General features: G+C 42.5%; 1 protein-coding gene across 1 annotated transcript in view; it reads left to right on the plus strand.

The window, feature by feature from the left end:
* peak1 (pseudopodium-enriched atypical kinase 1) overlaps positions 1 to 17287 on the plus strand; it is a 164900-nt gene that overhangs the window by 31728 nt on the left and 115885 nt on the right. Inside the window, exon 2 of the mRNA XM_034686370.1 lies at positions 1921 to 2025. The gene's annotated coding sequence lies outside the window, so the exon portion shown is untranslated. The remainder of the gene's footprint in view (positions 1 to 1920; positions 2026 to 17287) is intronic.

Below are 17287 nucleotides of genomic sequence, written 5' to 3' on the forward strand. Positions count from 1 at the left end.
ATTCAAAGGAAGGAAGTGGTCATGGTGAAAACCAGGATTGAACTCCCCATCCTGCTTTCTCGTTTACTCTCCAGCATTACATTCAAACACATTGAACATGCATAGCTATGTATTTTGTGTTTGCAGAGAAATTGAAACACACACATATTTAAAATTCACAGGTCCGCTCCCAAATACGGCCGTGTTCACCGCTCTCACATCTGCATATGTTCACACAAACATTCACCCCTCCCTCCTCCATCCTCCGCCTGCTGGCAGCAAATATTAGTGTTGGATTCAGCATTAAAGCCTGAGTCATGTTTAGCAAAGTGGACCCTCTTAAAACGAAAAATAAAAAGGCTTTCAGTGTAAACAGACTCCCAACCTCTAAACCCATGCCTCTTAATAGTTTAGAGCCACAACACTAACAATTCCTTATATAGCGCGGCGTCCTGCCTGCAGCAGCGTAGACTGGAGCACAGAGAGGGTAAAAGCAGAATGCCATGCCTGCAGGGATGAATTTAGGGCAAGGGAGTGGTTCATGACTAATTTCTGTTGACTCATGCCTTTAATGAGAATTGGGGACGTGACAGTGTTGCAGAGTTTGAAATACTTCATTAGTTTATTTGGGTTGCTAATGCATGCACTGTGGCTTTTTGGATTGATGATGTGAAAGTTTATTAAGATTATTCCACATCAAATAGGAGCAGCTTTATTTCTCAGTCTCAGCTTGGTGCATTTTAAAGAGCTGAGGCTCTCACAACTTCCTGTTTTGACTTTATATCTCTCTGCTGCAGCCCTCATTAGATACTTCAACATGATGTGAGATGGTTTTCCTGTTTATAATTACAAGGTCTCTCTTTCTGTTTTCTGTGTCGGCCTTAGTCACAAATTATGTTGTTGTTATTAGTGACAGACAGGCTAGTTGTGGATCATTGTGATTGGCTAAATCAAGCTCAGCATGAAGACATCAGGTGCAAACAGGTCAGAGAGCGTTAGATGAGTTTTCTTTGAATTAGGATAACTGTTACGCTTTCCCCCATCTCTGCACACACACACACACACCTAACGATCATTAACCCCTGTGACCTCTCACGGCCAAATTCCACCAGATCCGTGTCCGGTCTGTCTCTGATCCGTCAAGGCACCGGATCTGAAAGGTTTCTATTCTAGTCAATGTGTTAACTTCCACTGGATCCACTCCATTGCGTTCCAGCTGCGTTGGAGCCTGAGCCCTCCGGATCAGATGCAAGCCTTCTATTTTGGCCGGATGCCAGATCACAACGCATCAATCTCAACAGAGCAGATGGAGCGGGACAGGAAGTCAGGCACCAAAACAGAATGAAAACATCCGGTTAATTTCAGACTCTGTGTTATCACCAGATCGTTTTTAACTCAACTACAACAACAAACCGTTGTGATGAGCGAAGCCAGGCCTGGATTCAACAGGTCAGAGGTTTTCATAGGACCAGAAAGACAACATGGACGAGGAGAGGAGGAGGAGAATCCTTGATTCAGTAATTAATACAGTGGGAAAACCTCGGTCACTTGACTCCAGCTGTCCGGCGGTCCTGCTCCGTGCTGCGTTCTGAAAACGCAACCGGTGAGTGTTGACAGACAAGAGAGCATGGAGCCGGACTGCAGTGAATTGGAGACGGACCAGACACAGATCTGGTGGAAGTCCCGTGTTAGCCTCCTGTTCCTTTGTCCTTTGGGAGGGATCTCAAAGTTTGGAGTTTGTCAATCTTGCACCAGTTCTTGGTCTTAAGGTTGCCTGCTGCTGATTTAGGAACAGTTACACACTAAATGTGGATGTTGATAATACCTTCATTCTTATTAGCTTGTATGTTTGACTTCCAATGAACAGGTGCTAGCAAGGAGCCCACGATTGTGACATTAAGATGACGTCTGCCCTCTTGTCTCTCACTCTTATGTCTGCAGGAAACTTCCCCGTGACTTTGTCGCACATTTTGTCTGAATCAGCGAGTTCTGTTGCTTTCACACCTTCTGATTCTCGGGACAGCAGGGAGCGGCACATCCTGGCAGGTAAGCAGAGTGACTAATTCTGGTATTTTGGGCACTTGTAATCATGGATTTGGTGACCTCTGTCTTTATGTCTGAGTTCTATCACCTCAAATGTAGCGCCTCTTACTTCTTTTTGGAGTTAAACAGTACATCAAAAGATGACTTTATGTGCAGAGGGAGAGTTTCCCTTTCTTCTTCTTTAAGAGCTTGGGTGGGCTGGGAGCTGTTCCTATTGTGGGCCTGTTAAAAACCGAGACATGACTTACATTGGGTTGTACAAATGAACTACAGCACCACGGGGGAACATAACAACACAAACAAACACAACACAGGTGAAGTAAAAGACACCGACTGCCTGCTTTTGATGCATTATTCACTCTGATAGCTCTGACTTGCAGAATATTTGAAGTAGACTTTGTGTTTCACGGGGTAAGTCATCCTTGCATGGTGTGATCGGTGACCACACTGTGTCTCCTGGTTCCTGCCCTTACTGCTGAGGCTAATGTTTGCATGTTCTTTGTCTATGTGCCGTCCCCCTCTATAAATCTTCTTCTTTATAACCAGCTCTCTCGTGCTTCGAACAGAAGGAATCCTACAAAGCTGTCACATTCGTTAGAGCGCCCAACAACCCCACCCTGGTGCTTCTTTGTGGGGTTTGTGTGTGTGCCTGTAGCCTGGAGTTGGTTCAGCTATAGTATGTTTGTATAAGGGTTGTACCCATGACCATGACGGGGAGGGAAGGAGCATGTTTAAGATTTTTCCCCCCGCACATTCCTAGCATCCTCATTTCCCACAGTGATGTTTTCGAAAGTTCAAACGGTCCAGTAGAAATGCATGTGTTTGTTTTATGACACACTCACCGTCTCTTGCTGGGAAATGATTTCATCCTTCCTGACTTCATGACAAAGGTATTTTAAAGTTGGGCTTCATGTCACCTTCATAGCTCAGCAGCTATTTTTGTCCATGTTATGTTTTTGTTCAGTCATCTACTGTGATCACTGTTAGTGCTTATTTGTGTTGTGCCAGCAAGTCCCTCTGTGTGTTTCACATGGTTGTCATATTTGTTCTATTTTATAATCACATTGCATATTTTCAGTCCCCCTTTCTTCTCCTCCCTCTGGCACTTTTAATCTGTTTTGTGTGTTCTGCTGTCTTGCAAACATTCTGTGTTGTTATTGCTCCTGGAGGAGAGTGTCTGTGGATTTCAGGAGCCGATGTAGCACTCCTGTCACAATCTTTAATATCTGTTCTTCAGTATCTTACTCTTTGCGTTGTGTGGTTTGTAGTTTGGCAGTTTTGATCTAGAAAATGAAGATAAAGTTGTGTGTAGTCTGTGTCTGGTTGAACTGGCATGTAACCAACTGGAGCAATGTGTCACGGGTAGTGTTGTAGTACACGAGATCAGTCACTTATTTAAGGTCTCGGTCTTGTCTCGGAATCGAAAGCATTTCTACTTGGTCTTGTCTCGGTTTCGGACTGGGTGGACTCGGTATTTTAAGTCCAGACCGGTCGAGACCATTACTGTTTCCCTCCGTGTTCCTGTCATTCATTTATTTCCCACCTGTTACGACCGTGCCTTTCGCCATGCTACTGTGAGTGACACACCCACTTCTCTCAAGCGTTAATGAATGGGGACAGACAACAGGAGGAGAGATTACAACAGACTTTCAACAACATACTATAAAGTTAAAGATAAAACAAAGCTTAACTCACAAAACAAAAGCAAACTTTAACTAAAGGCAATAGAAAACACTGTTTAACCTTGAATCAAAAGCGAAAGTTAAACCAACAATTTCGAAAACGAAACTTAAGGCGTCAAAAAGCTCTCAGTGCGTCAAAAAAAGGCAACAAAGACAAAAACAAACTTTGTTTGTTGCTTTCAACTATATTTAAAGAAAACTTAAATAAAATAAACAGAAGTATTTTGTTTCGTTAACTCTCATCAGGATTTTTCATTGGTCTTGGTCTTGTCTCGGTCTTGCCCTGCCTTGGTCTTGGTCTTGGCTTGGTCTCGAGCCCTGAATGCTCAATTCTGGTTTTTGAGTTTTTGTGCTCTCTTACGTTTAGGTTCCGTGTCCACTGCTGCCGTTTTTTGCGCTAGGAGTGCCAACCACCTGAATTTCAGAGCGCTGCTCACCAGCCTTTACTGATGCTTGGTATGAACCTCCGCCATTGTTGTTGACAAAGTTGATTTCAGAAGTCCCGCCCCTTCTTGATTTTGATTTGTCAGTGATCAAGAATTGACATTGATGAGCGGGGTTCCAAAAGTTGAACTGTTTTCAACTGAGAGTGCTGCAACAAAAATCTAAAAATAAGTGCTGCCAGGGCAAAAAAACGGCGGCAGTGGACATGGCACCAGACTAACAAGGCACTTCCACCAGATCTGTGTCTGGTCCGTCTCCATGCACTCTCATCTGTCAACACCCACTGGTTGCATTTTCGGAACCCAGCACGGAGCAGGACCGCTGGACAGCTGGAGTCATGTGACCAAGGTTTTTCTGCGAAATATACCTTAATCAAGGATTCTCCTCCTCCTGTCTTCATCAATGTTGTCTTTATCGTCCTCTGAAAACCTCTGACCTGTTGACTCCAGGCCTGGCTCCACTCATCATGACGGTTTGTTGTTGTAGTTAAGTGAAGAACAATCTGGTGATTTCATTCTGAAAATTAACTGGATGTTTTCATTTAGTTCTGGTGCCTGACTTCCTGTCACGCTCCATCTGCCCTGTACTGAATTGATGCGTCGTGCTCCGGCATGCTGCAAAAATATAAGTCTTGCGTATCTGATCTGTAGGGCTCCAACCTGCCAGATCAGAGATGCAGCCAGAACGCATGGAGCGGATCCAGAGGAAGTTAACACATTGACTAGTATAGTAACCTATCAGATCCAGTGCCATGACGGATCGGAAACGGACCGTACACGGATCTGGTGGAATTTGGCCGTAATAGGTTTGTCAAAATTTAAATTTCAGTGTTAACAACTAAGAAATTGGTCAATCTGCAACATCCCTAGTTTCAATATGGCACGTGTATCGACAAGTCTAATGTAATTCTGAGGCTTACTTAGTAAATCCCATATTTGTTGTCTTTAGGAGAACTTTGAAGTGGCTTGAGCATAATTGGACCTGCCAACTCTCCGGCTGCTGAGTCCAAGCCAGCCAAAACACAATGCTCTGTATTCACAGGCCCTCACAGATAGACTGCACCATCCAGTCTCATTAAGAGGAGGAGTGTGTGTGTGTGTGTGGTGGGGGTCTTTAGGGGTAAGTGACTTGAGTGGTTCGTTTTTTAACACAATTATCTTCTAAATGTCGATTCCCTGATAGTGAGGCCGTTAATTTAGATGTGCTCAAGAGAATGCAAATCTGTGGCAGCCCCATCTCCTGATTTCCTCTGCCTAACTTCATTTCTCAGTTTGGAGGATGTGGGTGGGGGTTCTCTTTTGTGGTAATTAGTGATAATTATGTGATGGAAAAGGGGTGAGGTGGGGAAGAGTTTCAGTACATCTCTCAAAGCCAACGTTTGTGCTGTTCAAACATATCTTTAGCTTCCTTTGCAACTCTAATATCACTAGACTGATGAAGGTTTTTTCATTATATATGAGCTTTTTTGTCTGCTTTAAAAGTCTCGCCCTTGAGGCTATTGAACAGTTGGTCAAATCAAACAGGAGCAGAAGACTGATATTACACAGCTTTTCTGAGCCTGTATGCTTTTAACTTCTTTGTTTATGCTCAGTGAGCTTTGAAAATGTTACCATTAATGGATGTTTAGTGGTTTATATTTTATAAAGCCTGCCAAATAAAGCTTCAATGGTGTGATGAAGTTGAAATGTAAGTATTAATTAATCAATTTTACTTCATTTCTCTAAATCAGTATGTCCAGTGTTGAAGTTACTTCAGATATTTAGTCAGTGTGATAGTTTTCTTACTTTCTATGCAATTTAGCATCAGAAAAAAGTATTTCTTTTGGTCAGAAACTCACTTTATCGTCTTAAATTGCCACAGAGGTAGAGCTGAGCGATATTGAAAATGATTGTGTCAGACCAGATGATGGACATCTTGCTTCAGAAAAAAACCTTTATTTGACTGTTTTCATGGAAAATAATCACATTGCCTGATAAAGTTGACTGTTGAACACAACAAGAGGCTTTTGTTGAAAACACTTCTTTTGCATGTATAGGACAAGAGATAAGAGGTATCACTTTGTCTACAAGAGGGGCGCCAGAATCAATACAAAACAAAAGTTCCTCACAACAGCTTTAAATATCAAATCACTTCCATATAATTTTGCTTTTTTTTTTTTTTTTTTACATTTTTCCTTTAAAGCTAGGGTTGGTAGTCTCGGAAAACCAGCATGAATTTGAATGTAGCTTTTCCTCATGACTCCGTCTAACCCCTCCCCTCCTCCCTCGGAGCTCCTCCAAAACGACGCCCCCCCCCCCGCTCACATGCACGAGCGCCGCTGATTCTCGACCATATGATCGTGACTGATTCAAAACCGGTCCTCAACAAAACATTATCATAGTGAAAGTTAAAAACACAAACAAACATGGCTGCTGTTAGTACTCACAACTGTCATTCTAGCATCATCCAGTTGTACCGGTGACAAGATATCAGGAGAAAAGTTATAATACATATAATACTGTAACAGCTCTACTGTTTGTTAAACGTGTTCAGTGTAGATGTTCTTAATTCCTACAGTGTTGACGGTCAGTGAAGGCATCAGGAGAGGTGTACAGTGTGTGAGCGGGAGAGAGGAGAGACAAGAGGAGAAGTTCTTCATTCATTCAAACATTGATTGTTGCTTTGTTGGCTGGCATGATCACGGCCGACAGTGACCGGTTATTAAAACTCAACGTGTTCACGAATCCGGACTACAGTCCTGAGCAAAGCACCTCATCAGGTCAGAGGGGACAGGCCCGAGGACGAGCGAGAGGGGCAGTAAATAGAGTCAGGGGAAGTAGAGGCAGGAGACGGGGACTCGGAGGAGTGCACGCCGGGGAAATGTACGCGCAGGAGGAGGGCAGAACGGCTGGACGGGATTTGATTGGTTTAAAATTTGGGGAGCCAAAAAACGGTGATTGGTTGGTGTTTTCCCAGGTTTACTCTGGCTGTTGATAGTTGATATTTTTTTTCACTCTTTTTTTAGGAACACATCATGTAATGATTGCCATCAGGACATCAAGATAATTTTAACCAGTATGACAAAAAGTGTATCTAAATCTGATTACCAACCCCAGCTTTAAAGACAGGACAGCTGAAGAGAGACAGGAAATGTGGGGAGTGGAGAGTGGGGGAAGGCATACAGCAAATGGTCAACCGGCCGGGAGTCGAACTGATGACCTGTGCGATGAGTACTGTAGCCTCTATATGCTAGGCCACCAGCGCCCCTAACATAATTTTAAAGGCTGATTTTTTTCTCCTGAGTGAAAGTTGAAGAAACCAGACTGTTTGTGAGCTTGTATCTGGGGTTTAGTGGTTTAGTAAAAAGCCAAAATATCTTAACTAATGAGTTTAGTGGTCTTTCTTGTTGAGAATGTTTTCACTCTGCTTTGAGCTGGTGGGTTTTGAGTTTTCTTCAGTGTCACTGTCGCTCGTTCCAGCTGTGTTTACATTCCGCTCCAAACACCTTTAAGCCCCGCCTACCTCTTACCCTGTGACATGATTGGCTGTTTCATGCCGGCGTCTCCTTCTGTTTAATGTTGGGTGGGAACTAGCATTTAAGACAAAAGAAAAATAATATCTTGATAATTATTGTTAGAGTTTTATTGCCCAGCCTTACACAGAAGATGCTTTATTTGCAACACAAGGACTACATAATGAAGTATTTGATCAGTGCCGTGTATGCCAGGTGAATACAGCCCTCTATAAGCGGTCCGATGTCAGCTTTTCTGACTCAAATCAAAGAGAGAACACCGAGTTTGACAGGACCTTTCTGTTCTGTGAAGCTGCCTGGGGCTCTGCTCCAGGGGCTAAGTGAAGCAGTGCAGTCTCTCCGTAGTGTCTGACCACTCTGAAAGCACATGTGTATTGACTGTCTGTATATATGTGTAGATCCATCAAGATTACACATTGTTGACTCATGGAAGCTCTTTAAGTTACTCTCTTTATCGATCCCTGCATTTCCCCCTGCTGTGATTGTCCTTGATAAATGGATTAGGATGTGGCTTGTGCTTTTTGCCTCTACAGTTACCACTAAAAGTGCCTTTGCTATCTTGCCTTAACAGCAAATAATGTAAAGTTTTCCCATTATGTCCCTGTTGATAAGGTTTGAATCAATTAAGCTCCAGAAAGTATCTACCCCACAGGAAATGTAGTGTGAAAGTGGGGAAAGATGAACCTTGCCTAGTTGTCCGTCCTTGAAGCTTATCGTGTCAATGGAGCCAAGGACAGAGGAGATCAATAAACGAGGGGGTGTCGGGAACATGTATTCCCATCACACTCCTGCTCCGACGCACTCTCTCTCAATCCCTGACTTTCCCTGAAGGCCACGCTAAGTGGACTGTGGAAACCAGCAGCTGTCAGAGTTCTCATCAGAGAGAGAAAGTGAGTTTCAGTGAGGGAGTCACAGAAGTCTGAGACATCAATATCTGATGATCTATGGGTTAGATGTCTGCTCGGTCATTAGTCAGAGGGAAGCTCAGAGAGACTGAGTCATCTGTTCATTGGAGTGACACTTTTTTATTTTTTTTTGCTATGCACTATGCTTAATCTATGGGTTATGTTTTTTTTCAGCATTTGACTGTTGCAAGAAAATAATGAACTTCAAACTCTTACAAGTCAGTTTCGGTTATGATCTCAAATATCCCTTTTTGACAGATGCAGTTTCAGGGCTGGTTCAAAGCCGGCACTAAATTGAGAACCTTATTTTTGAGTTTCGACTGTGAGTGAACCGGCTCCAGTACAGGAAAACCGGTTCCTGAGTGGCTCCCACTCTTTGCTGGTCTAGAACTGGGAACCGCTTACACCAGGGAGCGGTGGGCGGGGTTGCCGTGATCAAATCACAAACCAACCGTTTTCCCGCCATTGTCCTGCAGCGAAAAAAGAAAGACTAATGGATTCCAAGGCAAAGCAGTGGTCAGCTGAGGAGACAAGCTGCCTCCTTGCGGCTTGGTCCTCCAGAAAAAGCTGGAGGGATCGACCAGGACCAAAGCCAGGAGCAACACCAGCAAGCGTGCTACGTTGTCCACCAATGTTGTTGTTGTGAGGGAAAGTTCGCGCTAGCGCTGCTGGGAAAAGCGGTCAGGTAAATCTGACGTCATGACGCGCCTCTTTCACGGGCTCAAGCAGGTGGAAAACCAAACTGGTGCTGCGCTGGTTCGCGTGTTCAACCAGCTCCGAACCAGCGCGAGCACAGACCCAGAAATACAACCCGGTTCAAGTTGGTCGAATAGAGGTAAAAGAAACAAACAAACCTCTAGCTTACACCCAAAAGCACTGGCCACATGTTTACATCATGTCTTCTTCATTCTGTCACCTCTCTGAGTAACAAAGGTTGAGGTAAGATGATGTCAGTTTGACATCCTAGCCTTCTAGGTCTAGCTGTAGACTTGTTGAACTCGGGAAGTCTTTTCAGAAATGTTTTTTGAGAAGGCTGGGTGGCTCTCCCCTAAAATTCCACCAAGCTGTGACCCCCTGTCCCCTCCATGCTGCTTGCTATAGTTATCCCAGGCCTGTTTCCACTTAGTTATGGCAGGAATGTGCCATCGCATGAGAGGAGGTCATCTGTCCTCGCGACCTGCCACGGCTCTTCCCTGGTCCTCAGTCAATGCTGCCAAGATATGGACAAGCTTTCCCACGCATGCAGCCTCAGTCCCATTCATCAAAGGAGAATGATGATATTTATTATGCAGGGAGCTTTGCTTTTCGCAGGCTATTTGGGGGAAGAATCTGATTTGTGTTTTGCTTTGAAGCTCTTCTTACTCATGCAGTTGTGTCTCTAAATAAACCAGTGTGTGAGTTTTTTTTTGTCATGAATTGAGGAATTGTTTCTCTTTGAATCAGGCTTTAATTTCCTGGGTATTAGCTGCGGTAGGTGATGATCTTTTTTTTGCCCTGCAGTTGTAATGAGTCAAATAAGTGAGTAGTCAACTAGGGATGTTATGAAGTGGCTTATTTCCTTGCTGTCCGAATGGAAACTTAGACTTCAACTAGCTGACTAATCCAAAGTTAAAAAAACACTCACAGGCACAACTGAGCGTAATCAATTGAACAAGGATTAAGCCTTAAAGTAGAGCTGGGCGATATTAAAAAAGGTGTTATCACGATAAATATCAAATCATTATTTCTGTTAAATTTGAAGGCAGATTTTTGCTCCTGAGTGAAAGTTAAAGACGATTGTTTAGCTTGTGTCTGGATTTAGTTCTCTGATAAGCTTCTTTAATCTATAATTTTTGACGGCGCTAACAGGAAACAGGTCTTTAGTGGAGGATGAGATTTTTGTGAAGTTTTAGTTTGTAGATCTTAATTTTGCATAATTTGATTTCTGCTCCAAACACCTTTAAGCCCCGCCTACCTCTTACCCTGCGACATGATTGGCTGTTCAGTCCTGTCTTGTTCTGACTAATGTTGGGTGGCAACCAAGCTGCAACCTCCCGCCTCAAAATATGAAGCCCATGCTGAAGTGTTATAAACTGCAATTCATTGAGAATCCGCTTGAGGCTGGCTGCAGAAACACCGGAAACCACATACACACCCATTCAAAAAAGAAGATCTTTACAGCATTATAAACATGTTTACATCCTGGTTCAAAAAACGGCTTGGGTCTACGTAGCTAATTTCTCTATCGGCACACACTGTATGAGGGATGATTTTTTTTCTAACACAACGGATCAGAAGATATTAAGATTACAAGTTTTTGCCCAAATAAGGACACGACTCACTTGACTGACAGGCGGGAACACATAGCTGTTGGGTAGGAGGCTCAAACTCCGCCTCTTTACATCACACTTGACTGTGCCGATGATTGGCTTCAAAACAGCGGAACAGATGGGGGACGTCACGTAGACTACGTCCATTATTTATACAGTCTATGGTGGCAACTAGCATTTAAGGCACATTGGCGCCCCCTCCCTTTCCAGTGGTTGGGGGGTGTAATTACAGGTTTATTTAAATATCAAATTTTTATCAAACATTTGTCATATTTATATTGAGAAAAATTATATCACGATAATTATCGTTATGGAATTATCGCCCAGCCCTACATTATAGTGCTACTAGCATAGGTCTACACTCTTCACCATACTTTACTTCTACACTTTGTTCCTCACAGATCTCTACACATTCTGCTTCTTCTAAATGTGAATCATCCCTCCTCACTGTGTTACACTGTGACCACAAAAACCCTCCTCTAAGCTGCTTTCCCTCATGCATCTTAACCCATAAACGTGCTGGCGAGTTGCCGTGTCTCCCATCACATGGGATTAGAAGCTGGAGTCGATTTTCTGCATAAGATGCTCTGGAGTAATTATCCAGCTCATGACATTCACAGCAAATCTTCCATCACCTCCCCTGCTGGGAACAAAAGCAGGAAGAGCGTGTTAAGGTCAATGACTTTTTTTGCATATGCAGGCGTTTATATTGGTGTAATCAAAACAGGCAAATGAGTTTTTCTATCCTAAAATAATTACCTTGAGATTAAAGAGGATGGTCTGTCATTTTGTCCTTGTGCATAAGGAGGAAACTTAGAGCAAATTTAAGTTTACTTTCACTGCCCTTTGTTTCTGGTTCAAGTACTGACCAAAGTTGGGAGCTGGTCAATTGTCTGTTCTTGCTATTGCACTTTTCCAGTAAGATGATTGGTTGCTTTCAATAATCTGATGAACAATCCATCTCCCTTACCTTTAGACCATGTTGTCATATAAGTATTTTCAATATCATCACTTAAGATGTGGACAAACTTAAATCAAGTCCACGGTGAACACTAATGTATCATGGGAGTCGTTAGACTCTTATCTCATGATATTTATCCAACCCTAAAGCAGCACTTTGGTGTATTGTAGAGTGGGAAGTTCCGAGTTTTGAAAACTGATCTAGCACTTCACATGGTGTCATGTAATCTCTGCTTGAGATTTATGGGCCACTAGTCTGCCCATAGACTTTCAACTTGATCTGTGACAAGCCCTTCAGTCTGAGCGCCTATTGTTTCAACCTTGTCTTGCCAGGCTCTTCAAACAAGCTTCAGTTTCAGCTGTTCAGCCTCTGCCTCCCCTGCAAGGTTTGTGCTTTGAAGATCAAATGAGAAATTGAATTTCCTGCTTTGGAGTTCATATTAAAGTTAGATTTTTTTAAAACAAGTATCAGTGTTTTCTGATTGAGATGCCTCTGGCTATCTTATTAAATTACACTGAACTTTTGCTTTTTACAGCAATGACATCACAACTCTGTCTGCTCAGCCCATAGACTGTATAAATAATGGATGTAGTATTTGTGGCGTCACCCATCAATTTTTTTTTTTTTAAGTTATATTTTTGAGCTTTTACACCTTTATTGATTGAGGGAGATGACAGTGGATAGTGTAGGAAACTGGGAGAAAAGTGGGGGAATGACATGGGGGAAAGGAGTCGCAGGCTGGATTCGAACCCGGGCCACTAGCTACATGGGCGCGCAACTTAACCAGTAGGCCAAGTCCACGCCCATCCAGCGCTGTTTGAAGCTGGAAATGTTGAACTCAACACAACTTCTGTCGAGCTAGTGTGAGGTAAAGAGGCGGGCTTTGAGCCTCCTCGCCAACAGCTACAGAGTTCCTGCCTGTCCATCAAGTCAGCTGTGCCTCTCATTATCGACAACTTGTAATCTCAATATCTTCGAAATTGCCACGTTCTAAAAAAATTCACCCCCCCGTACAGTGTGTGCCGATCGAGAAATTAGCTATCCAGACTAAACTTGTTTTTTGTACCAGGCTGTAAACGTGTTTATTTCTGCTGTAAAGATCGGCTTTTTTGAATTGGTCTGAATGTGGTTTCCGGTACTTCCGGATCCTGCCTCAAGTGGACACTCAAGGAACTGCAGTTTATGACACTTCACCGCATTGGCTTCTTTTCTCGTGGCCAGAGGTTGCCGCTTGGTTCAGTCACCTGGCGTGAGTATTTGATTATTGAATGAGTGTTTTTTTGGATGACACAAAACTTGTGTTTTTTATTAAAAAAATTTGAACACTGCTGTAGTGTTACTGAAGTTGTGTAGTGGTTTGAGGGCCGTTGAAAAGTGTTTTAAAAAATGGTGAAATGTGTAAAGTTTCCAGTCTGCATTAAAGCTTCATCGTCTCTGCAGCTGTTCAGAAGTGTTCCTGAATGCCTCCTGCAGGACTTAATCTGCTGAATTGAAGCTAACATCTCTCTCTTACACTCCTGGGCCCTTCGAGACTCATATTTTTATTACCTTTGGCAAGGCGTAGGAAGGAAGTGCTTCTAAACTTTGAAGCATGCGATGGAAAAAGAGATATAAAGTCTTGCCCGAAAGTTCTGTAAAAGTTGTTGAACAGACACATTTACACGGCCTTACTTTTATCACAACATGTGTGCACACAGGCATGCACATGCAGACTAATACATGATTGATGTCACTCTGCACTGGAGATGATGTGTGAGGCCAGATAAAGAAGTGATAGAACATTGCCTGCAGGGGATTTATCATCCTGTCAATTGTAAAGGGATTAAGCTGCCATTAGAATCACATTATATCTGAATGTGGAACCTAAATATGAATTACGCTGTACCAGCTTTATTGACAGCTCTGAATGCAACTGCTGTAAATGTATGATTTTGTTTTACCCGAGGGAGGACTTAAGGGGCCAGCAGCTTTAAAAAGATTATGTTGGCTTCACTTGACGTCTCCCAGAGAAGAACTGGTTCCTTTTTTCTGACATTTTCAGATAGGTAGGTGATGAAAAATGGCTTCCTGCCTTCAGAGTCTACAGATTTATTATTTAATTCATTCGTGACAATCGGATTAATCCTTCATCATGTGCAAAGACCGGTTCAAACCAGTGCAACTTCTGACCATTGTCATCTGGGTGGATGTTTTGGGAGAGGAGAGTTGACTTTCTCCTCTCTGTATAATGTAATCTTGCCTTGTTGTGACTCCTCTACACCCGGCCGGACCTCCTCTTCTCCACCCTTTATAGCATGTTTCTTCAGCTGTGTTTACATGCCAGTTCTGTGAAACTAGAGGGGTGGGGTGAATGCCTTCCTCTGTACCAGACCTCTGACATCTGTCAAGATTAAACATCACTCATGTTTTTCTATGGCTGTTACTTAAAGCTTTAATGTTAGACTAAAGCTTGTGTACACATTTCAAACCCTTACCTTTTCTGTTTCTGGAGCTTCTCAAGCAAATTTCTAGCTTCCTGAAGTTTTTCAAACACTCTCGTATCTCTGATGTAGCCACATGATGTTTTCTTTGACCTGCACCAGCTGCATACCATGAACTTGAAAACTGAGACCTGTATTTTTTTGTTTCACAGAGCGCTAAGATTGACTTATTACCCAATGTCTGATGCTTGATACACTACCAGTCAAAAGTTTGTAAACACCTTTTCATTCAAGGGTTTGTATTTATTTTAGTTATTTGAAACACTGTAGATTAATACCAAAGACATTAAAACTATGAAATAACACATATGGAATTATTTAATTAACAAAAAAGTGTTAAACAAAGCAGAATATGTTTTATATTTTAGATTCTGTAAAGTAGCCCCCTTTTTCCTTCATGACAGCTTTGCACACTCTTGGTATTCTCTCAGTCTGCTTCATGAAGTAGTCTCCTGGAATGGTTTCTAATTAACATGAGCCTTGTCAGGAGTTCATTTGTAGAATGACTTGCCTTCTTAATGTGTTTGAGACCATCAGTTGTGTTGTTCAGAGGTAGGGTTAGTACACAATGGATAGCCCTATTTGACCACTGTTGTAATCCAAATTATAGCAAAAACCAGATTATTTAATAGTTTTGATGTCTTCAGTTTTAATCTACAAAAACGATTGAATGAGAAGTTGTGTCCAAACTTTTGACTGGTAGTGTACACTCAGCTTGACATTAATGTATTATCATAAACAGAAGTCTAAGATGACTTAATGCAGTCTAAGATATAGGCTTGGTTCAATAAGGAAGGTTGGAACAGCACTCAAGGGTATGCTCTTAACTCTGACCTTCCACTTCCCATAACAACATATTTCCTCTACGGCAAATAATGCAAACCAATCAGTCACTTAGCCGGGAAGAAAAGCCTCTGGACCACATGCATTATTGATGAGCCCTATGAAAATGGAGCTCTGAGCTAAAAGGTAATATTTCATCTGTGGTATAGAGAGCAGTATGTACCCTGGATCAGTGGGAGGCCTCTCTCTGGCACTCACCCCCAACTCATGCAATGTTATTGATAGGGATGCTCCGATCAGGTTTTATGCTGCTGATTCCTATACCGATCAGCCATGAGTGCCGATCACTGCCGATCACATGGATTTTTTCTGTACATTTTTCAATTTAGTTATGGTGAGTGCTACATGAACTGGGAAAAAAGGAACCATAAAATCACCTTAATTTAGAAAAAAAACCCATGTTTTTACTTACTTCTTCAAGAGAAAAAATACAAAAACATCGCAGGCACAATGCAGCAACTATTCAGTCAAAAGGACAACTGAAAGACACTAAAATGTACCTGCTATCAGTAACCCAATCTTTAACAGATTGGAAACATTAAGGCTCTCAACAGGCTAAATAGTGCAGAAAGTCAAATAAATAAAGGACAATATATCTCACAAGTTTGTCTTTCTGAATATGCCATGTTTGAAACTCGTGAAACTTACAGAGAATGGGATTCCTTCTTTATGGAGACGTTCGATGTGATAGTATACAGTCTGGTGGAGCTCTGACAGCGCTACGTCTGTGAATTATTTACGTCCAGGTAGCACGTAGCGGCGCTCCAAGTGAGAGAGCAGTCGGCGGAACCCGGTGTCTTCCACCACTGAGAAAGGCTCATCTAGCCTGATTCAATTATTTTTCGGGTTATTTGCTTAGCCTTCTGACTGTCACGCTAATACAGGCGAGTGTTGCCACCGTGGGCTGTGTTAGCTGCCGTCTGACTGATGCTGCTCCGGCTGTCTTCTTTTCATTCACTGCCGTGAGTCTCAAAAACTCACCATACTCCACTAAGTGTTTGTTCTTTAAATGTCTTATTAAATTGGTTGTGTTGAAGCTTTTTTAAAGTGCTTCCCCTGCAAGGTATTTTTTCGTTGCATGTGTTGCAGAATGCAAACTTTACACTTTCACAGTCTGTATAAAAGTTCCACACGGCAGACATGTTTGTTGTGGTTTGCCGCGGCGCGCCTGCGCAGTGTGAAGGAAAGGGGGAGGGGGCACACTACACACAGGTCCTCTTCAGGCTGCCGGCTGCCAAGTATGAGCTACAGGTGATGGTTTTTTGTGATCGGAAATGAAAGGCATTGATCGGCAAACGCCGATCACATACTTTTTCACAGAAATCAGCCGATTATGATCGGTGGCCGATCGATCGGAGCATCCCTAGTTATTGATCATTTGCGCTCTAATGTGACCTCTTTCATTCAGAATCATGTGCAATCTATATGCATCCAATGCACAAGACTAGGGATGTCCCTATCAGCTTTTAGCCCCTGATCCCGATCCGACTTTTTAATATTGAATATTTGCAGATACAGAATCCTGATCCGATACTTGTGTTTGCCTGGATAATAGTTGCACAAGAGATAAGAGAGTTGAGCTTCACTCTGTTTTTTTTCTCCCTTTAACAACATTAAGTAATTAAAAAAATAACTAAAATATGTCTTATGTTTATTCCATTTGACTAAATCCAGCTAGTATTGTTGTAAAACTCATAATCTGTTTTACAAGCTCTGCTATATGAGACCAAGAAACTGGTGTGCATGCATTACAGCATGCTTAAATCCAATGCTGGCCTGAACACAACTCTCACAAGACAGTGCATTATTCACAACGGCAGCATCCGGCTGTGAGACGGAGAACGTAAATATTGGGAGTGACAGCGAGATTGAAACACGTCCAGTTGCATGCAGCTTGCTACAGAGTGGCATTCCGGTATAGAGAACAGTAGCTGCTGTTAGCCACGAGGTTGCTAATGCTAATGTAACAGACTGTCCTGTGTTTGGTTTGTTTTGACCTTTTTGAACCACATGTCCCTGAAGAGTTACCATAGGGTGTGTAGAGCAGATGTCTTTTCTGTGCTGTGTCTGGCGGTGCACACGTAATTTTTACAATAAAATTTAAATCATGTCTTGAGTTCTACATCAATG

This window comes from Notolabrus celidotus, chromosome 6, assembly GCF_009762535.1.
Source record: "Notolabrus celidotus isolate fNotCel1 chromosome 6, fNotCel1.pri, whole genome shotgun sequence".
Lineage (NCBI taxonomy): Eukaryota > Metazoa > Chordata > Actinopteri > Labriformes > Labridae > Notolabrus > Notolabrus celidotus.